We start from the raw sequence: 23,858 nt of genomic DNA on the forward strand, positions 1-23,858 counted from the left end.
CATAACCACATGATAGATATGAGGTCTTTTGCTTAAGGTGAACCCTCTTAATCTTATATATTGTAATAGATCATTTTAGGAACTCCTCTAATTAGTAAGTTTGGTTAGGTTGGTAAAACAAAATATGCCTCCTGTTTTTTAGTGATACAGGGTCTGACTTTTCTACTGTCTTTATGTCTTTCTTTTTTTTCTTTTGAGATTTTATAAGGGCTTACAATAAAATGAATACATTTATATTAGTAATATTTAAATACCAATATTTAAATAGGATGGGGAGGAAAGATATGTATACATTTTTTAGAAATGAATATGATTAGTTATTATAAGTGTTTATATTTAAAGCATAAGTCCAGGCAAAACCTAACTAACTGCTCTGTATCACATTCTAAACCTAATCTATCTAACCCTGTAAAGCAAAAATCGCTGTACTTACCTTTTCTGCACCCGATCCGGTCCGGTCTCCAGCGACAGAAACTCTGTGCAGAAAAGGACCAAAAACGGCTGTGAAATGAATGGGAAGTGACAACACCCATAGACTTACTATAGGGCTTCCGTTGTCAAGGGCCTCTCCTGCAACCGCCTCCACGCTGAAACCGCTGCTGACAGCTCAGCATGGGTCTGGACTGGATCGGCTGTAGAAAAGGTAAGTACAGTGATATTTTTGTTTACAGGGTTCCGATAAATTAGGTTTAGAATGTGAAACAGAGCAAGTGTAGTGTCAATAAGGTTTTACCTGGACTTATCCTTTAGGCTACGTTCACATCTTGGCGTTGCTAATTACAGGCGTTTTTTAGGCGTTTTTACAGGCGTTTTTTGTGCAGGCGTTTTTAGATTGAATAGAGACCAATGGAAAACGCCTGTAATCTGCCCAAAAAGAAGCTCATGTACTTTTTTGAGCGTTGGGCGTTTTGCTAACAGCAACAAAACGCTCAGATGTGAACAGAGGCCATTGAAATGAATAGGATTTGTCTTGTTGGGCGTTTTGAGAGCTGATCCTAGAGCAGAAAAACTCCCCAAAAACGCCCCAAAACGCCTACATGTGAACGGAGCCTTAAGGAAAAGGAAATGTGGATATTGTTTTTGTTTAATACATTTTTACTGAGGTAACAATAAGAAAAGTTACAAAACAGTACGCCCAGGAAGGGAAACAGATGGGCATTAGAACTCTAACAATAGACAACTATATAAAAAGGACAGATGACACATACAAACACCCGATTAGATAAGGTGGACACCAACATTATGAAAAGGAATGGAACCTAGGGAACAAGAAGAGGGAAGGGGAGTAGGGCAGGAAAAGAGCTTGGTCTTGGTACACACATTTCTCAATAACAAAAAACACAAATAACAAAAAATATGTCCTGCATTACCAGAGTAGAAAAAAAAAAAGGTAATGAAACTGTATCAATCAACTTTATATAGTACATGACCTCCGAATAGACAGAAGAGTAAGTATAAGCAAACAGGCCCCTATTTTGTGTGATTTAGTGGTCATATTGCGAGATTCACAGGTAAGTTCTTCCATATAATATATGTGGTCAACAACACAAAGCCATTGTGGGAAGGCAGACTGTTTCCAGTATAGCGGGATAAGGGATTTTGCTGCGTATAGAAGATGAGGTGTGATAGAGCGTTTATATTGGTTCACTTGTACAATGAAAGAGTACAGTCCATGGTCTGTTAGGGGCAGCAGACCCTTGAATGACTTCTATCCAATGTATGATTTCAGACCAGAAGGGGCTTATTCCCACCATATGCGAGTGTGGGTGGCAACTGCCCCACATCCCCTCCAACAGGTGTTTGATACTTCAAGAAATATTATATGAAGGGGGGCAGGTGTGCAATGCCACCATGAAAGGAGATTAAAGTTGACTTCTGCTGCCTTGGATAAGATAGAGGAGGTATGAGTCATTTGCAGTATGGTGGAGTGTTGGTTATCAGATAATGTACACTGAAGATCACGCTTCCAAGCTTCCAAATATTTGGGGAATGCCACAGACTAGAGAAAGAAGTAATTTGTAAAATTGTGAAAAGGTTTTCTTTGGAGGCTGCGTAGTCGAAAAAAAAAAAGCTCTCCTCTGGGTTGAAAAAAGGTATGCAAAGGCTTAGGGAGAGCTTTGATGAACCTGGACAGCTGAGTGTATTGTCAATGATCCATAAAGGGGGTTGATGAGGGTGCAGTAAGAGTAGATAAGGGCACTGTCTCATGTTTATTCACAACATGCTGAAGCAGAGGAGGGTGGTGTAAGAGCCAGGTGTGGAATTGTGGGTCAACAACTCCAGATGCAAAGAAGGTATGGCCTACTAAGGGTATTAGTCATTAGTGGGGAGTCATATGACCAGCCATATTTTGTATGAATATAATCCCAGACTGTGAGAGTAGAAATGGTAAGGGGGTGAGGCGAGCTCCCAAAGATCCTGGAACTATCTAGGCATCCAAGGTAAAGTGGATAAAGTGGCACCACTTAATTAATGAGCCAGTTGAACCTATAATTTAGTAATGTTTCCAGTCAGATAGGCTATTCAATAACACAGCCAAGTAATACTTTTGCTGGTCTTGGTAGTGCCCGACCCCCATTGTGTTTTAATTGGGTAAGGACAGTACGGAAGAACCTGGGGTCTTTCAGATTGCACACATATCATAGGATCAAGGAGTGTAGGATCGAAAAGAAACCAGGTGGTACTTTGTAGTGTAGCATTTGGAAAAAGAAAAGTACTCTGGGCAAATGAGTTCAATAAGGTATGTAACAGAACAGTTTGAACAGATTAGTAAGGGGCATCTAAAGCAGCCGAGATGCTGGCAAAACCAGTAAGGCTCTGGGCATTTTCCTACTACTGACTCCCTTGATGGGCATAATGCTTGTGCTACACCAAAGATATACCTCATGAGTGGAAGACCATCTGGAGAAATCGCTGCAAGAGAGGACTTTAAATAATAAGTATCTTCTTTTTGATTCCATGGAAGTTCTGCTGAATTTGTTCAAAGTTTTAGTGTTGGCTAAAGGACTGCATCCTGGCATGTATTTTATAGTAACATGCTCTCTACAAGGAGGAACATTGTGTGATAAGGAAAACTGATATATGATTCAATTCAAAAGCATACCATTTAGCACCAGGGAGACGGAGAGGAGACAGACACGCGCTCCCGCTCCCGAGTGGTCACGGACCCCCCCCCCTCGCGATCGTCGGTGGAGAGTGAGAAAGGCAGGCGGCTAATGTAAACAAGCCGCCTGTCATTCTCCCCGGTGTATGAATGGTGATCATACGGTTCTACTATGTAGAACTGGTGTTCACTGTTCATACATCTCAAGCCACAGCCAATCACAGTTAGAATCACGCCCCTAGGGACACACATAGCCCCTCCCTCTCAAAAAAAGTTAACCCCTTCACTGCCAGTGTAATTTTACAGTAACAGTGCATATGTATAGCACTGATTACTGTAGAAATGTCACTGGTAACCCCAAAAGTGTCAAAAATGTCAGTCAAGGGTCTGATCTGTCTGCCTCAATGTTGCAGTACCGCAAAAAAAATCGCAGATCGCCGCCATTACGCGTTAATAAAAAAACAACAAAAATGACAAAAATCTTTCCCTTTGTTAGTAAACGCGATAACTTTTGCGCAAACCAATCAAAATACGCTTTTTGCGATTTTTTTTACCAAACATATGTAACATAAAACAAATTGGCCAAAAATGTTAAAAAATTTTGATTTTTACATTTTTTTGGGGGAATTTCATATAAAAAAATTTGAAATATATTGTTATTTTTGCAAAATTGACGCATTTTTTTGTTTATAGCGCATGATCAAGAAATCGCACAGATGATCAAATACCACCAAAAGAAAGCTCTGTTTGTGGGAAAAAAAGGACGTCAAATTCGTTTAGGTACAGCGTCGCACGACCGCGCAATTGTCCGTTAAAGTCACGCAGTGCCGAATCGCAAAAAAAACCCTGGTCGGAATGGGGGTAAAATCTTCCGGGGCTTAAGTGGTTAAAGGGATACTCCAGTCAAAAATGACATTTTTCAGAGTAAAAAGTATGTTAAATACCTTCATCTTTGATATTATTCATTTTCTTGCTAGCTTCTTGTGTAGCTTAGAAAGTCATATCTAAGCTGGACAATCAGCTTCTCCCTTTATCTGAATTTGCTAAGCTGTCTTTCACTTCCTGAAAAGGTTGTCGGTCTTTCTTAGACAGGCATGCCTAGACCTGCCGAGCCCTGCCCCCATCCCTTCCATCCTTCACAGAACATAATCTCCTATCTTCATAGCCTCGTTTAGGCTAGCAGCTTCTCCTGAGAGAGAGAGAGAGAGAGAGAGAGAGAGGAGGGTCACGTGAATGGCGCAATATATAAAAGAAATAAGGTACAAAGGAACATTTTTGAAAGCTTAGAAGGATACAGATCAACTTCTATTGCTCATTACATGTGAGTAGTGAGTTTTTAGCCCCGTTTCCACTAGTGTCATGTGGCTTCGGACACATAAAGTCGCTTGACAAGTCACAGCCCACTGATTTCAATGGCACCCGTTCCCATCTATGCCACTTTGAAAATCAGCGACTTTGAAAAGATGCCTGCACTAATTATTGACCATTCCTCTTTACAGAACTGTTTCAGTTCAGCAATATTCTTGGGATGTCTGGTGTGAATCGCTTTCTTGAGTTCATGCCACAGTATCTCAATCTGGTTGAGGTCAGGACTCTGACTGGGCCACTTCAGAAGGCGTCTTTTCTTCTGTTTAAGCCATTCTGTTGTTGATTTACTTACATGCTTTGGGTCATTGTCCTGTTGCAACACTCATCTTCTGTTGAGCTTCAGCTGGTAGACAGATGGCCTTAAGTTCTCCTGCAAAATGTCTTGGGAATTAATTTTTCCTTCGATGATGGCAATCCGTCCAGGCCCTGACGCAGCAAAGCAGCCCCAAACCATGATGCCCCCACCACCATACTTCACAGTTGGGATGAGGTTTTGATGTTGGTGTGCTGTGCCTCTTTTTCACCTTTTTCTTCCAAACAACTCAACTTTGGTTTCATCTGTCCACAGAATATTTTGCCAGTACTGCTGTGGAACATCCAGGTGCTCTCGTGCAAACTGTAAACGTGCAAAAATGTTTTGTTTGGACAGCAGTGGCTTCCTCTGTGGTATCCTCCCATGAAATCCATTCTTGTTTAGGGTTTTACTTATTGTAGATTCGCTAACAGGGATGTTAGCATTTGCCAGTGACTTTTGTAAGTCTTTAGCTGACACTCTAGGATTCTTCTTCACCTCATTGAGCAGTCTGCGCTGTGCTCTTGCAGTCATCTTTACAGGACGGCCACACCTAGGGAGAGTAGCAGCAGTGCTGAACTTTCTCCATTTATAGACAATTTGTCTTACTGTGGACTGATGAACAGCAAGGCTTTTGGAGATACTTTTATAACCCTTTCCAGCTTTATGCAAGTCAACAATTCTTAATCGTAGGTCTTCTGAGAGCTCTTTTGTGCGAGGCATCATTCACATCAGACAATGCTTCTTGTGAAAAGCAAATCCAGAACTGGTGTGTGTTTTTTATAGGGCAGGGCAGCTGTAACCAACACCTCCAATCTCATCTCATTGGTTGGACTCCAGTTGGCTGACATCTCACTCCAATTAGCTCTTGGAGATGTCATTAGTCTAGGGGTTCACATACTTTTTCCACCTGCACTGTGAATGTTTACATGGTGTGTTCAAAAAAACATGGCAACATTTCATTCTTTGTGTGTTATTAGTTGAAGCAGACTGTGATTGTCTATTGTTGTGACTTAGATGATGATCAGATCACATTTTATGACCAATTTGTGCAGAAATCCATATCATTCCAATCGGTTCACATACTTTTTCTTGCAGCTGTATATATTCTAGTAATTTCCACGTATCACAATATTATTTTTAGCACAGAAATCCCCTCTTTTTTGTAACCACACCCGCTTTCTGCTCTTAGACTCAGCAGGAAGAGGGATTGAAGTCATGTGACAGCACTGAATACTGCAAAATAAAGGTAGAAAAACTGAGGTTTGCTCATTTTGACACATAAGGCTGAACTCAGCTCACATTAATGATTGCAGGGGAGAATTTAAGGTATTAGGCTGAACTTCCGCTTTAATTTGTCTGTGTTTTACATAATTCATCCATCAATATTGGATTATTTACCTATTTGTTGATCATTTTCAAAAAGGGATTCAATAATGGCATGTAACAAGATTCACCCATTAGCAGTCACATACAACATAACAGAAAGATTTTAGTGACAACTAAGATTCACCTATGTGGCCACCATTTTCAAGAAGGATGAGGGAATCTTATTTGCTATACTAATCTTTCTATTTTGCTGTATGCAGCTGCTGATGGGTGAATCTTGTTTTTATTGGCATCTTTCTATTATGTTGTATCCAACTTTTGATATGTGAATCTAGTTAAATAACATGGATGAATAATATTTGAAAATAATGGGTGAATTCTATAACATATAGATGGGAAAATGTGCAGCAAATGTTTGCTGTGCAAATTAGACAGCAAATCCTTTATACAGTAGGTAGACCCCTAGATTTGCGTTTACTGAAAACCTGCAGAAAACATTTTGTTGAACTGCATCCCACAGAAATGCTACATGCCACACAGAAATGGTAAAGACTCTCCTTGTTGTTTCTGAGCAGTCTTAAAACAGGCAAACCAGAGCAGTGGAAAAAAAAAAAAAAAAAATTTTTAGAATTTGCAAGCTGTTATTCTGTTATTGAAAGCCATTAAACCAGATTGAAACATCCAAACGTATATGCTGTTGCCAGTTTGTGAAAAAGTAACATAAGAAACATTTCCATCTCCCAAGGCGCTGCCCTCTTCTGACTCGCCAGTAAAAAAGTAATTCTCTGCCCACATGAAAAACTTATTTCGCAACCCCCGTGTGTCCTTCAACATTCAACAAGTGCAAAGCATAATGGGAGTTTTAGCTTAAACGGGTCACTAATGAATAGGTACTCACGACATAATATACAATCCTTTACTGCTGTATTTTTTTCGGGTGCACAAAGGATTTATTGCTGTATATATTTTTTTTAACAATCATTATGCAACATAAAAAATTCAGGAATAGGTTAACAAATGGAGAAGAGATTTTTATAGGCATGACAATTAGATGCGAGTATTTCCCACTAGAAAAAACAGGGCTATGGTATATGTGATAGATCAACTAACAAGGAAAGTATAAAGAATGAAAAGCTATTACTTCAAAGTCAACCTGTCATGATAAAAATCTGGGATATGACATTTGTTCAAGCGGTAGTAAACTCCGCTTTTGAACTTGTACCTGCAGGTAGGCTTATAATAAGGCTTACCTGTAGGTACAGTGAATGCTTCTTAAACCTGCAGTATTTAGGAGATAGTCACACAGGATGCAGCCTTCACCAGCGCATAAGCTCTGAAGGGCATACTAATGCCATCCCTTCAGAGCTCTGTGCTGTGGCCATGACCCCCCACGCAGGAGTGATGTCATCACGGGTCAGCCATTCAAGCTACCGCAGTCTGTAAACCCAGAAGAAAGGTTGAAGATGGAAGCCCTGTCAGCGGTGACAGCACGCCGCTAGAGGGCTTCGTTGTAAGATACGTATGACATAATGTGCTAGTATGTGGTGCATACTAGCACATTATGCCTTCAAGTGGAGCTTAAGTCTCCTGTGTAAAAAGTAAATGTCAGTAGCTACAAAAACTGTAGTTGCTGCCTTTAATAAACAGCCACTCACCTGTCCCACAATCCAGTGATGTCATCAGCCTGGCTAGTTCTTCACTAGCCTTCAGATTCCCAATGCCGACAGATTTTGGCATCACAGCCGGGTGCCCACAGCACATGCGCGAGCCGTGCTGCAGATTGTGAATTGTCCCAGATTGTAATTGTGAGGAGGGAGGGGGGAGGAGAACTTCAGGTCTGATCGCCTAGGCCAGTGGTTCTCAATTCCGGTCCTCGGGACCCACTAACAGGCCAGATTTTAAGTATTACCTTGGGGGATGCAGACTACAATACTGCAATCACTGAGCAGCAAATGAGATCACCTGTGATGTAATTTAGTTATCTTGCAAACCTGGCCTGTTGGTGGGTCCCGAGGACCGGAGTTGAGAACCACTGGCCTAGGCAGTGGGAGCAGAAGTGGGAATGGGTACCTGTCAAAATCTGGTACCTGCCCCCCCTCCCCAAAATTGCCATTCTGGAAAGAGGAGGGGAAGGCCTTAACTTTACGGCGCTTGCTCACAGGAGGCTCGTCAGCGGGGAAGCCGATGCAGCGGGCAGGTGGCTCCGATTGCCGCCTGACACCCGCTATCGTTCCCCGCTGAGAGAGAGGGACGGTCAGCTGTTGTAAACACAGCCGACTGTTCTTCTCCCTGGAATGATCATAGAGCCCATGTGAACCTTCTATATAGGATCACATGCCTCTATGTTCATTTCAGAAGCCACTCCCCCCCACAATTAGAATCACTCCCCTAGGCTCACATTTAACCCCTTGATCACCCACAGGGTTAACCCCTTCCCTGCCAATAGCATTATTACAGTAACAGTGCATATTTTATAGCACTGATTACTGTGGTAATGTCACTGGTACCCCCAAAAGTGTCAAAAATGTCAGTTAGGTGTCCGATATCTCCTCCGCAATGTCGCAGTCCCACAAAAAAACGCGAATCTCCGCCATTACTAGTAAAAAAAAAAAATCAACAATAATGACATAAATCTTTCCCGTAGTTAGTAGACGCAATAAATTTTGCGCAAACCAAACAAAATATGCTTATTGCAATTTGAATGTGAATGTGAAAAAATTGATTTTTTTTTTCAGAATTGTCGCTCTTTTTTTTTTTGTGTATAGCGCAAAAAATAAAAATCGCAGAGGTGATCAAATACCACCAAAAGAAAGCTTTATTTGTGGGAAAAAAAGGATGTAAATTTTGTTTGGGTACAGCGTCGCACAACGGCGCAATTGTCAGTTAAATCACGCAATGCCAAGTTTAAAAAGGTGGCCTGGTCATTAAGGGGGCAAATTCTTCCAGTCTTAAAGTGGTTAAAGCGGAACTTCCCCTATTAGGTGGACTTCTGTTTTAAACCACTCAGGGCCCATGTTTTTTATTTGTTTACTACTGCTTTAACATGTTTTAAAGGTGTAGCTTCTAGTTATGTCACCTAGATGCTGGATTCAGTACCTAGTGAGTCGCTGATCTAGAAGAAAGATTCAGCTGTAAAGCCTGGAAAATGTGAAATTTCATTTTGCATCCAGGCCAGGGGTCATCAAACTATGGCCCTCCAGTTATTCAGGAACTACAAATCCCATCATGCCTAGTCATGCCTGTGAATGTCGGAGTTTTACAATGCCTCATGGGATGTGTAGTTCCGCAACAGCTGGAGGGCCGTAGTTTGAGGATCCCTGATCTTGGCAAATAACCGACGGGTTGGAAATCATCAGCCTGCACCTATAAAGTGATTCTGAAACTGAAACAAAGCAGTTCCTGTAAAAGTACACTATTTTATATGTACCTGTTCTGCTGCTTTCGTTCTCTTTCACTGACAATTAATTTTCTACATCTGACACACTTCTGGTTGTGTCGTATACCTGCTCCCACAATGAGCAATGTGGTTCCAGCCACCAGCTTTTTTGTCATTACTGTATTCTGTAGTGGTGTAGGGATTAGTGGAAGAAACCACAGAGCACAAAGGGATCAAGCATGTAAAACACTCTTCCGGCAGCTTTGCAGCACAGTAAAAATTGGCGGCACAGGCAATGGGACAAGGAGGTATTATCTGTTTATTTTTACAGGTACTGCTTTGATCATTTTTTTTTTTTTTTTGAAAGCAAGAAAGTCACATTAAAATCATCAAGGGTGGCTCTGATAATTTAGTACTCACAGGTTCTCTTTAAGACAAGTATCACTGATTCCCTTTTACGAAAGCACTTATGTTTTCATTCATCAACATTTAAAATGAGCCTGTTCACTTGTGTGTAATGAGTTCATCCATTCATGTGTAATGAGAATATTTGGGAAGCCAGCCAATTGCATCTGAACAATCTAAATAATGCCATATGATCCATTATAGTACTGGCCTTTCTTCTATTTAAGTAGTCCAAACATTTGGGTTTAATTCTTTTTCATGGCATGCACAGTCCTTGAATAATAAGCACTTGAATGGTATACAGTTTGAGCTTCTTAACCTTCCATTAAATGTGTTGCTCTAAACAGCACTTATTGTATAAGGGAAATATATCAAATGTAAGATTGAGTGGTTTGTTTAGACTGTAATGTGCCAAGATGCTGTCAGAGGGCAACAGTTTCTTGGCATCCCTGAAAGTGTTGTCATACATCTCTTTCCTTTTCCACATTGATTTTCGTGCAGTAACTTGTGGAGATGTTTAGGTTGCCTTTCAGCAATGAATGGCTGCTGCTCTGATGTATTTCTTGAAGAGTTCTGACTTTTGCATTAATAGGATTGCAGTTCTATCAACCCTGTACAGAACAAAGTTCCACCTTGGGCTTTCCATCCTTTTCTCTCTGTACATTTTAATCCAACGTCGGCAAGGTTGTGCTGCACTTTATGCAGATGGATAACAAGTGCCTGCATAGGGTATGACATGAAAATAACATTATGAGAATTGAGCACCACTTCTAGCAAAGCAGCAGATAGGAAAGAATTGTATCATGAACTATTTTACTGTTAACGGCAAACTATTTTCAGAAAGTACTTTTTTTTCAGGCTGTTATTGGTACATTTTTCTGAATACAGCTTTAGAAGATTTCTATTTTGTATCAGCTTAATGTGTGATTTTTTTTTTATTAAAAAAAAAGATCTGTAAATATTCCCCTCTAATGACTATGTTATGCATCTTGTATTGCAATCTTTTTTGAATGACTACTGTGAGAGAAAAATTTGTACTGAGAGAAATATGGAGGCAGCCATTACTAACCGACTTCTTAAAATCTTACTTGCCTGTCTATCATGCTAATTCACTGGCTTCAGTACAGAACTAAAATACATATGCAGATTTAAAGTTCTGACTTACTCTGTTCAGTGGTGTGACAGTAATTTAACCAGATTACAAAAAAAAAGTAAAATAGATCATCTCAGCAGTGTAACACAGAAAGTTGTAATGGGAAATTATTGTACCAGCAGATTGTTATATTGAAGGCAGTTCATAAAAAAATTAAAATAATGGCCGAGAAGGTGGCATACAGCAGGTTGCAGCACATAGTGATCCCGGGAACCCATAGAATAGTGTTGTTATCTATGTTAAGGAGCACCAAAAAGCTTACCAAAACTGATTTTGTCATTCAGCAGTCTGTATGTCTATTTCCAGATGTTAGATGTCACCAGAACTTCCATCTTGGAATGAGAATCCACAATGATGTTATGCATATGGAAAGAACGGTGAACAAAACAGGGTTGATTTGCTTAAGGCAAATAAGCTGCTAACTTTGCAAGGTAACTTTCCTCAGAGTTTATTGAATGAAGTGAAACCCTACTGACTTTTATCATCTAACCTAAGGCAAGCAAAAATGCTGTATTTTTTTATTACTTGCACATACAGTAGCTTAGTATTCTTTGCAAAGTGAAATTTCACCACATTCGCTAAGCTCTGGGGAAAATTCCTTTGCAAAGTAAACAGGCTTTTTGTCTTTGTTAAATCAACTCCATTGATCGCACGGAACCCTCTTTACAAACATGGTCTAGCTAGAGCATATAGACTAAATTCATCCTAATATATTCCTAAGTGGCTCCTTCGGTTTCAAAATACCAATCATTGGACAATATCTTCACTTCCCTCTGGCTTAGTTCTCCCTTTATTTGAGATACCATTTTCATGCACCTGTCAAATTTACTTTTCAAGTGCTGGAAAGGCCACAAGACATGAATACAGTGCTATTTAGCCTTTACTGTATTTTGGCAATTCAAATGTCTAATTATCTTTAAAGTTTGACTAAACCCCGGACCCTGCATTCACTTTATGTGGTCTCCCACAGTACACAGAACATGGAAATGCAATTATTTTAGTTAATATAAACTCCTAAATACCTTTTCTCATCAGCAGTTGATAGCATTTTTTGCCTTCTATCAATGTCATGTTAAAGCTTGTAGGAGGAATTTTGATTCTCTTGTGATTCTCCTGTGAGGCTGCAGGACCCCTGACCCTCTGTCTGGACAGTGCTGATTGACTCTGTGCTGATCACATGCACTCTCCCAAGAAAAAAAAAAAAACTCTCTAGCAATACACACCAAACTAAGCTTGTGCAGTGAGTAAAAGAAGCATGCTTTCCTACATATACAGACTGATTTTTCTGTTGTAGGTTTAGTAACGCTTTAACTACTGCAGTTCCTAAAAAACATAGCCAAGGCAATTTAACAGGATGAAAAGATGTGCTGATGCTTCTTTCATTGACAAAATACTGACTAGAATTCTCAAAATCACCCCTATAATAATACTTATTTTGTAGGGCTGCTGTTGAAGTTCAAATATATGAAAAACAAAGAAAAAAAGATATACAGCATATATATATATATATATATATATATATATATATATATATATATATATATATATATATATCTTTTGCAACCAACTTCTTAACAAACATATTTTATTATAAAATTATAAAGACACAAAACACAGTTTAAAAACTAAGGTATACATATTAAAAACAAAATTCCACTCAAAATTATCCTTTTTGGTGAGAAAATATGTAAATACATCCTAAAATATTTATATGTGTATAAACCTGCTCATAATAAACATATTGAGTATAAACAGCAAAGATATAATGATCACGTAGGAATAGTGGTGGTACTCTTTCAAAATAACTGTGGAAATACAAGTAGCTGCTAGCACACTGATGCTACAAAATCAAAATAAATATAAACGTATACAGGTACAGTATACAGGTAATACAAAGTAAAATTAATACTATCAAATGAACAAACACAACAATAATATAAAATAAATATAAATAACTCTACATGACACTGACAATAATAGCAGTGTACAAACAATGTAGTGAGTAGTGATATGTTCAAAATCCATGAACAAAGTGTTCATGGTGCCAAATAAAAATGTACCTACTGTAAGTGTCAATATTACAAAGTGCATGAAAATAGTAACTATTAACAATATTAAAATAATAAAGAACATACAGTGATGTGCTCAGAATCCAAAAAACACAAAAGTCCAAACGTGAGCCAGTGTTAAAAAGCAATATAAGAATGTGCTGTAAATAGGTGCGAGCAATCCTCCACCGAATGCCCCAAAGATGTGCTTTCACATGGCAATTTGTCCCCTACTACTAAGGTCAAAATTGCATAAAACACTCTATATACAGATCAACTAGATGGATGCAATCAATGAAGGAAAGGCACTCAGTTAGGCTATCAATCCCCAATGGTTTTCCAGATTTTGAGCTCAATAAAATAAAGGACAATCAATAGTGTTCACTGGCAAACTGATTTTGATCCAGGGAATATCTGAATACCTCTTGGGGGATCAGAAAGGAATTTTTTTCCCTGCTGGAGCCAATTGGATGAAGCTTTGCTGGGTGGTTTTTGGGTATGGGATTGTGTATATAGGATTGTAAAAAAAAAATGTTTTTTTCCCTTTTATTGGTTGAACTAGATTGATTTGTGTCTTTTTTCAACCAGACTAACTATGTACTATATCTCACAAAAGTGAGTACACCCCTCACATTTTTGTAAATATTTTATTATAACTTTTCATCTGACAACACTGAAGAAATTACACTTTGCTACAATGTAAAGTAGTGCATGTACAGCTTGTATAACAGCGTAAATTTGCTGTCCCCTCAAAATAACTCAACACACAGCCATTATTGTCTAAGCCGCTGGCAACAAAGGTACACCCCTAAGTAAAAATGTCCATATTGGACCCAAAGTGTCAACAATTTTGTGTTGTCACCATTGTTTTCCAGCACTGCCTTAACCCTCTTGGGCATGGAGTTTACCAAAGGATGGGGGATGTTAGAGACCTTGCACTCCTCCACCTTCCATTTAAGGATGCCCCACAGATGCTCAATAGAATTTAGGTCTGGAGACATGCTTGGCCAGTCCATCACCTTTACCCTCAGATTTATTGAAAATGAGAAATTTTTGAAAAAAACTATGGAGAAAAAAATTGGAAAAAAGGGGCGAACAGGATTCTCTATCTCCTCAAAGTTGGATGTTATTTCGCTAGCTCAATTTAATTTATTGTATTATGTTTTTAATATATATTGGGGGGTTGGCAATATAACAAAAGACATTTTTTTTTTTTAATTTGTAATGAAGCAGTTTTAAATGTATATCTATATTCATGCCTTCAGTCGGAAAGTATTTAGTAAGGTTATCCATCTCATTCTGTGAAATTTTCTTTTTTTGTTATCCCCTCTCCAATGTACTCTGATTTTATCTATTCCATAGAAGGTCATGACTGATGGATCTTTCTGATGGGATTCCCTGAAATGTCTTGATACGTGAAATGTCTATGCTTCATGAATCCTTTTCTGATGGTATTAAAGTGCTCCCAGATTCTAAAATATAGTGGCCTGTTGGTCCTCCAAATGTATTTTAGCCGACATGGACATTCTAAGACATATGTCACATGTATGCTGTTGCAGATATTAAATTCTTTAATTTTGTTTTCTTTGCCTGTGGTTGTAGATCTAAAAGACTCTCTCTTCTTGTTTGTCTGTTGGCTGGTTCTGCATGGTAGGCATTTTTAACATTTAAAGAATCCCTTTAGGTTGGAAAACATCCTAATTCGCTTTGAAGGGTCCAGTGTGTTATGGATGAGTGTGTTTCTTAGGGTGGGAGCTCTCCTGTAAATATAAGAGGGTTGTTGTGGGAGAATTGTTTTCAATTTTCTGTCCGATTTTAGATTTGGCCAGTGTTTCCTTCACAACTTTCTCTATTGTTTTATATTATCTGTTGAAGCCCATGAGGAAGCCCATTTCCATATTGTTATTCTCCTTTTTCTTCTCTGTAGTCAGCATAGTTTCTCTATTTATCTTTTTTTTACTTCATTCCTGAGTGCTTCAAGTTTTTCTTTTTTGTATCCTTTCTCCACAAATCTGTGCATTAGCACTTTGGATTGGTTTTCATAATCCCTTTGGTCACTGCCGTTTCTGTATATTCTCATGAATTGCCCCTTGGGTGTATTTCCTATCCATTTGGGGTGGTGGCAACTTTTCGTGGGTATATACCCATTACGATCTGTTTGTTTCAAATAGGTTCTAGCATTTCATTTTCCGTTCTCTTTATAGTTTTGTAGATGGTAATCTATACTTCGGTTGCTCCATTTCCCAGAAAAGGAATTTCCCCTATATAGTCTGATTAATTTCATCAAATAATTCTTGTAGAGATTCTTCTGTGCCTTTCCAGATTATTATGATATCAATGTATCTTCGGTAAAATTGTAGGTTCTGTCTTTCTGTGCTGTAAACGTGTTCTTCCTCCCACCTATTCATAAATATATTCACAGCGATTGGCGCATATTTAGCTCCTATTGACACTCCTTTTGTTTGTACCTAATATTCGCCCTTGCACCAAAAGTATTGGATACTCCTAGCCATCGCCAGGCCCTCAATAGACTTAGGACTAAAATATGCGTTATGCAAAGAATTGGATAAATTCAAAGTTTATATAGATTTACAAAAATTTATAAGAAAATTGAATGTCAAAAAAATCTTCATACTGAAAAAGGGAGAACAAGTAAGATCTAAAAGAATGCAATTTAAACATACATCACTAAGGAAATAACTCCACAGTTAATCCAAAAACCCTGAATAATGATAGCCTAGAGGTTTTCAAAAAGATGGTGGAGGAAGACCTCAAGAAACTCAAACTGCAAAAAACTAGAGAAGGCAATATCTGGAAAACAATTAAAATTATAGAAAAGAAGAAAGAAGTGGTCATCCGTCTAGCAGAAAATGGAGGAAATCTGGTGATCCTGAACAAAAAGGACTATGAATTGGGAATGGGAAATTTGTTGAAAATGAAGGGCACATGCAAAAAACTTACAACAAATCCAAAAAGTGAATATAAAAAGGAATCTGAAAACATATTTAAAGAAAGGGAAGGATAGAGGAATCCTTAATAGAAAAGAGGCCAGATTTTTCACACCTGAGGCAGTAAAAACACCTGTAATTTATTATGTCATGAAAGTCCACAAAAACCAGGAAAAAACACTTGGTAAAACCACTATCAGTGGGATAGATTCCCTTTTCTCAAGATTAGGGGAATACCTAGACCAGTACCTACAACCACTGGTCTCAGAGGGAAGATCATATTCAAAAGATAGCAGGCAACTGATCTCAGAATTTAAACATCTTATAGAGTAGGAGGGAGAACTCCTGGTCACAATAGATGTCAATTCATTGTATACAAATATACAAAATGATGGTCTAAGCAGTGTGGAAAGGGCACTACAGAAACATACTGATATGAAACAAGAACAAATAAATTACATACTGGAGGGCCAGGAGATGGCTATGAGTAACAACTACTTTTGGTGAAAGGTCGGATATTACATACAAATGAAAGAAGTGGAAATGGGAGCTAAATATGTGCCAAGTGTGGCAAATATATTTATGAATAGGTGGGAGGAAGAAAAAGTTTACAGCATAGAAAGACTGAGCCTAAAATTTTACCGAAGATACATTGATAATATCATAATAATCTGAAAAGGCACGGAAGAATCGGTACAAGAATTCTTTGATGAAAGAAATCAGAACATATACGGAATTTCCTTTTCAGGGAATTGGAGCAAACCAGGTATAGATTACCTTAATCTACAAATCTATAAAGAGAATGGAAAAGTAAACACTAAAACCTATTTAAAACAACAGATCGTAATGGGTATATACCCACAAAAAGCTACCACCACCCCAAATGGATAGGAAATACGCCTAAGGGGCAATTCATGAGAATATACAGAAACACGAGTGACCAAAGGTATTATGAAAATCAATCCAAAGTGCTAATCCACAGATTTATAGAGAAAGGATACAAAAAAAAAACTTGAAGCACTCAGGAATGAGGTAAAAAACATAAATAGAGAAACCATGCTGACTATGAAGAAGAAAAGGGAGAACAAAAATATTGAAAATGGATTTCCTCACAGGCTTCAACAGACAATATAAAACAATAGAAAAAGTCGTGAGGAAACATTGGGCAATTCTAAAATCAGACAAAATATTGAAAACAATTCTCCCATAACAATCCTCTTTTATTCACAGGAGCGCTCCCACCGTAAGAAACAAACTTGTCCATAACACACTGTACTCTCCAAAATAAATTAGGATGTTTTCCACCTAAAGGGATTCTTTAAATGTAAAAAATACCTACCATGCAGAACCAGCCAACAGATGAGCAGAAATAGAGATTCTTTTAGATCCACAACCACAGGCAAATAATAAAAAATTAAAGAATTAATTACCTGCAACAGCACACATGTGACATATGTCTTAGAACAGGGGTCCTGTACCATGTCCGCACTTTTTCCTCTTTTAACCAGAATTTGCTCTTATTTATATAAAGCTCTATGTGTCTTCATATATGTCTTATTTATATATAATACACATATATATATATATATATATATATATATATATATATATATATATATATATATATAAAATACTGTTCAAATGTGCTTTAAAATGCATAGTTTTCCCTTTTATGAATAAAAAAATAATGACGTTATGCTGTTAAGCTGATATAATAATGCTATGGGGCTGGTATGAAATTAATACCAAGGCTGAATTTTATTCCCAGTCTGGCCCTGACTACCTGATCTCTAGCCTTATTTCTATACAATGACATGCTTAATTGCTCACTGTGTACATACGGTGTGTTGGTGAACCCCGGGTGTGTGTTTTTAGTAGCAACGTTGTCCTATTTTTTAATTCTTTACATGTAGTCTGCTATTTTGATGTTGTTTTTGATTCTGAATTTTGTTACTAATAAAGTATATTTTTTTGGGATAAACTGCAGTCTGCCTTATTCCCCTCCTCCCTTCTAGAACTCCTCTAGGTTGACTTAGCCTGTAATACATGCTAAAGGGCTGTCCACACACACATATTTCTACAGGGACTACCGAGAAAGCACACATATATATAAATATATATATATATATATATATATATATATATATATATAATTTGCACAGTATCCTCAGGTCTCCAGGTGGATTTAACCTGTAATAATTGGTACAAAAATGTCCAAACACACATTTCTATAGGGACCACCGGGACCATATACTGTATGTATAGCTTGAATGTCATCCATATTGCTAGGAGCCCATTAAGCAGATGACCATAGAAGGGAGAAACATATAAGTCACCTCACTCTAATGAAGCTTCAAGTTGTAAATATTTAATTCCAGGTATAAAAGCAAAGGTACATCCAACATAGAGAGATATAGGTAGTACCACCACAGGATCAAATGGGAGAAAGGGGGGTTTTCTCTAAAGAAGTTGGAATACCAACAACACCAGTCAGACATCAGTCTTCCTCTCATTTCATCCTTTTTTCTTTTATATATTTGAACTTTCGTGGCAGCCCTACAAAGTAGATATTTTTTTTGGAGTGGTTTCTAGCCATAGTTTTGTGCTACGGGCTCCGGAACGCCTATATAATTTTTGTAATTTACCCCTTAAGGGTGTGGCTTTGAGGTCTGTCTACAGCCCTGGTCCACAGCCCATGGGCCACAATATATCAGTCGATCGCATCCAGGTGACTAGTAGATCGGTCCTGGGCTTGAAGATCTGCTGTCACTGAGCGTGGATAAAGGCGGCAGCTGGCCACGGAAGGAGAGCAACAGGGCAGGAGGGAGCAGGTGGTCGCGGAGGCATCAGCTTGCCTCACGAGTCAATGCCTCGCCTATAGTTCTAGCTGCAATGTCAGGCAGAGTGATACCAATAGCATTCTGCCTCTCATTCTTGGTAGCTAGGTCCACAGCGGCTGGAAGAAATTAAAGCGGAGTTCCGGGCACAAAATTGACCTAATCGATTTTGTGCCCATCCGCTGGATCTTCTTCACCTGAAAAGGAATTGGATAGTTAGGTATATTTTTTTTTTTTACTCACCTTGTAATTGTAGATAGAAAATACTCACCTATTCTCCACTTCCTCCCTCTGTGCCACGGCTCCGCCGTCACTTCCTGTCTTGCGATGATTCCTGGGAGCTGAACGTCATCGCTCCCAGGAATCAATGCGACGGCACCGGCCCCGCTCGTCACTTCCGGGGCGACGCCGCATTCCCTGCTAAACAGCTTCTGGGCATGCCCACAAGCTGTGGAGGAATGCGCCGCACCGGAAGTGACGAGAGGGGCCGGTGCAGGCGCATTCTGGGAGAAGAAGACACGGAAGAGGACGCAGAAGAGGATCGCGCTGGCTTCAGCTGCCCACAACAGAGATGGCAACGCTGGAGAAGAAATTTTATAAGTGAGTATTTCTTCTTGCAGGTAAGTGCGAACCGGGACAGATCAGAGGCTAGCCATTGTGGAATGTACTAGCCCTGACTGTCCCGGGGGTATGTTTATTGAAAAAACGTTTTCATGCCCGGAACTCCGCTTTAAGGTCAGTGGGCATAATAAAGAACAGTAAAAGCTATGTGGGCACAAAAGCGTAAAGATGCTATTGTGCCCATAAAGATGCTATTGTAGACATATAGCTACTGCTGTGCCCATATACAGTATCTTACAAAAGTGAGTACACCCCTCACATTTTTGTAAATATTTTATGATATCTTTTCATTTGACAAGAAATGACACTTTGCTACAATGTAAATAGTGAGAGTACAGCTTGTATAACTGTGTAAATTTGCTGTTCCCTCAAAATAACTCAATACACAGTCATTAATGTCGAAACAGTTGGCAACTAAAGTGAGTACACCCCTAAGAGAAAATGTCCAAATTGGGCCAAAAGTGTCAATATTTTGTGTGGCCACCATATTTTTTTAGCACTGTGTTAACCCTCTTGGGCATGAGGTTCACCAGAGCATCACGGGTTGCCACTGTAGTCCTCTTCCACTCCTCAATGACGATATCACGGAGCTGGTGGATGTTAGAGACCTTACGCTCCTCCACCTTCCATTTGAGGATGCCCCACAGATGCTCAATAGGGTTTAGGTCTGGAGACATGCTTGGCCAGTCCATCACCTTTACCCTCAGCTTCTTTAGCAAGGCAGTCGTCGTCTTGGAGGTATGTTTGGAGTCATTATCATGTTGGAATACTGTCCTGCGGCCCAGTCTCAGAAGGGAGGGGATCATGCTCTGCCTTAGTATGTCACAGTACATGTTGGCATTCATGTTTCCCTTAATGAACTGTAGCTCCCCAGGGCCGGCAGCACTCATGCAGCCCCAGACCATGACACTCCCACCACCTTGCTTGACTGTAGACAAGACACACTTGTCTTTGTACTTATCACCTGGTTACCACCACACACGCTTGACACCATCTGAACCAAATAAGTTTATCTTGGTCTCATTAGACCCCAGGACATGGTTCCAGTAATCCATGTCCTTAGTCTGCTTGTCTTCAGCAAACTGTTTGTGGGCTTTCTTGTGCATCATCTTTATAAGAGGATTCCTTCTTGGACGACAGCCATGAAGGCCAATTTGATGCAGTGTGCGGTGTATGGTCTGAGCCTTGACAGGCTGACCCACCCACCCCTTCAAACTTTGCAGCAATGCTGGCAGCACTCATATGTCTATTTCCCAAAGACAACCTCTGGCTATGACTCTGAGCACATGCACTCGAATTCTTTGGTCGACCATGGCGAGGCCTTTTAAACCGCTTTATGGTCTTGGCCACCATGCTGCAGCTCAGATTCAGGGTCTTGGCAATCTTCTTATAGCCTAGGCCATCTTTATCTTGAGCAACAATTCTTCTATTCAGATCCTCAGAGAGTTCTTTGCCATGAAGTACCATGTTGAACTTTCAGTGACCAATATGAGAGAGTGAGAGCGATACCTCCAAATATAACACACCTGCTCCCCACTCCCCATAGTCTGCTATTTTGATGTTGTTTTTGAATTTTGTTACTAATAAAGTATATTTTTTTGGAATAAACTGCAGTCCGCCTTATTCCCCTCCTCCCTTCTTGAACTCCTCTAGGTTGATTTAGCCTGGAATACATGCTAAAGGGCTGTCCACACACACATATTTCTACAGGGACTACCGAGCTCAGATTCAGCTCATATTCAGGGTCTTGGGAATCTTCTTATAGCCTAGGCCATCTTTATTTAGAGCAACAATTCTTTTATTCAGATCCTCAGAGAGTTCTTTGCCATGAGTCGCCATGTTGAACTTTCAGTGACCAATATGAGAGAGTGAGAGCGATACCACCAAATATAACACACCTGCTCCCCATTCACACCCGAGACCTTGAAGCACTAACGAGTAACATGACACCGGGGAGGGAAAATGGCCAATGGAGCCCCATTTGGACATTTTCATATAGAGGTGTTCTCACTTTTGTTGCCAGGGGTTTAGACATAATGCCTGTGTGTTGAGTTATTTTGAGAGGACAGCAAATTTACACTGTTATACAAGCTGTACACTCACTACTTTACATTGTACTAAAGTAAAGTAAAAAACAAAGGGACGCGCTATAATTTATACCAACCATAGTGTGAAAAAACCTATACATTTATATATTTTTATATAGATATATAGCACTGCCCCCATGGGAGCTGCTTAGATTGGATTCCCCTGGGTTACCCATAGCAACAGTCTGTTAAATCTTGGCGCTTTAACACTCGGCTCAGTCAATGAACAGTCCAGGGGATTTGATTTTTTTTATTTATTTAGGAAGTTGGATAGAAGGGATGAGTGGCATACTCCAACTTGACAACTTTGCACATATTTTGAGGACTTCTCACTGGATTGAGTGTGACAAGGCTGCTGCTTCACCTTGCCACTGAAGTGAAGATATGAAGGGTGAACTATTCTGTGAATTACTCTTCAGGGTCCTACTTGGCACCCCCTTTCTCACTGACTGTGTGTGCTAGCCCTTGTCCTCTGACCCTACTGGAGTGTTTCCCTTCCTGGACAGACCCCTGGCAGGCTCCCTGGTACTCACAGACACTGTTTTTCCTCAGGTAGCTCTGCCTTCAACTCCCCTGTCAGTATCCTGGACCTCTTGGCTCAGCACCACACCCTGGCTCATAAGGCCAACTGCCTGTGGCCACTTTCCTTGCTGACAGGAGGAGAGACAGCCATCACCCTCCGTCTGATGTGCCCTTGGCTTTTATGTCAAATCTCAGGATGCACTGCTGTTGTGCCCTCCCACTGGGACTGCACAAAAGCTTGTGTGTCATTGGCTAGGTTTCCTCCACTGCCCAACAGGCTCCCATATTGGATACAGTGGGGACACTCCCTCAGACTTAATGAATCACACCCCGGACACATGTAACAGGCAGAACTAACAATCATACTCTCCTGATGACAAAATAATAAGAAGTCCCAAAACAAAGTGAAAAAGCACCAGTACAGTTATCACATCCAATATTTCCACCTGCCTTATTGAACAACTGTGTCTTTTACAAAAATGTTTTTCTTTCAATCCTCCACTGTAAACGCACATAAACTCTCACCTTGTGAGCCAAAAACACACACTATGCACTCACCGGAAATGTGCGGCCTCTTTAAAATAATAAGGTCAAATAGTGCTCAAGGTACTTATTCCAGCTTTTAGTTTTCTTTTCTCCATCAATCTAGATTCACAGAGGTTAATCCCAGGTGCCTCTATCTGCGCTATCCATGTTATCAACACCTATGCCATATACAGGCCTGAAAAGAAGGTGCTCATAAGTAACCCATCATGGGATGGGGGGCACCTGTGCCACTCTTGTTAGTCGTTTTCTTCTTCCCCACTTGCCGAATCACTTTCCCTTTCAACTGTCATTCTTCTCTTTTTTTCATCCCCTTTTTTGTACCTTAACATCCAAACAACAGGTTCACAATACCACTTCCACTCCCCATGTCTTCTCACAATCACTCTGAATATTTCCTATCATGGCAAATTGCAGCTAAACTGTTATGGAGCTAAATCCTTGCTATTCCTCCCATCCCCAATCCTCCTCTTCTCCCCATCTTCCCTTTTCCGCTCCTGATCCTAGGAGGTCAATTGTTCAGCTTCCACCTGCACTCAAATTCCCACAAGGTACTGTATCTCTCTCATGTTACTTTATTTATGGAGGTACTGTATATCTTCATTTCTGAGATTTTCAACCTTTTGCATTAAAAAAAAAAAGTTTGTATTTCCCATTAAATCTATTGCAACAGCCATGTTGAAAAACATGGCTGCAAATCTTTTGACAAGTAAAACTATAAGGATATATTTTTTAACCTGTTTGTCTTGAGTGCAACTTTGAGAACTACATCAGCAAAAAAAAAAAAAAAAATAGAATCAAGGCAGGACACAGACATCAAAAGATGTTTCAACTATTTATTAATATTACCAAATGAAAAGATCAAGAGAAAACATTTAATATAAAACCATGAAATAATGTAAACAGCCAGAAGGAGAGTGTTATACCAGAACGAAACAACTAAGCACACCCATAATGGGCTCCAATGTTTAGTAGTGTTTGTATCTGCTAGTTCCATGGTGTGGCCCTGGTGAGGATAACAGTCCTTTACATCCAAGAAGGCAGCCATCTTAGACTCTGTTTGATTTGCAGTTGCCATTTCATCAGCCATTTGTTCGTTTAACAGTTTGATTGAAGGCTAACTTAAGTGAACTGGCAATTGTGACAACTATCATTCACGGCATGACTTAAATGTTTTTTTTTTTCTCAGAAATGGGTAAATCTGTTGGTTTAGAAGGAAAACCAAA

At 39.5% G+C, this 23,858-nt stretch overlaps 1 long non-coding RNA gene across 1 annotated transcript in view; it reads left to right on the top strand.

Moving 5' to 3' along the window:
- The first annotated feature begins 10,406 nt into the window (after positions 1-10,406).
- The window catches only part of LOC309562541, a 70,316-nt gene continuing 56,864 nt past the window's right edge, over positions 10,407-23,858 (top strand). Inside the window, exon 1 of the long non-coding RNA XR_014225638.1 lies at positions 10,407-10,602. This is a non-coding gene — a long non-coding RNA (uncharacterized lncRNA). The remainder of the gene's footprint in view (positions 10,603-23,858) is intronic.

The sequence above is a fragment of the Pelophylax lessonae genome, assembly GCF_965119305.1.
Source record: "Pelophylax lessonae genome assembly, chromosome: 9".
Lineage (NCBI taxonomy): Eukaryota > Metazoa > Chordata > Amphibia > Anura > Ranidae > Pelophylax > Pelophylax lessonae.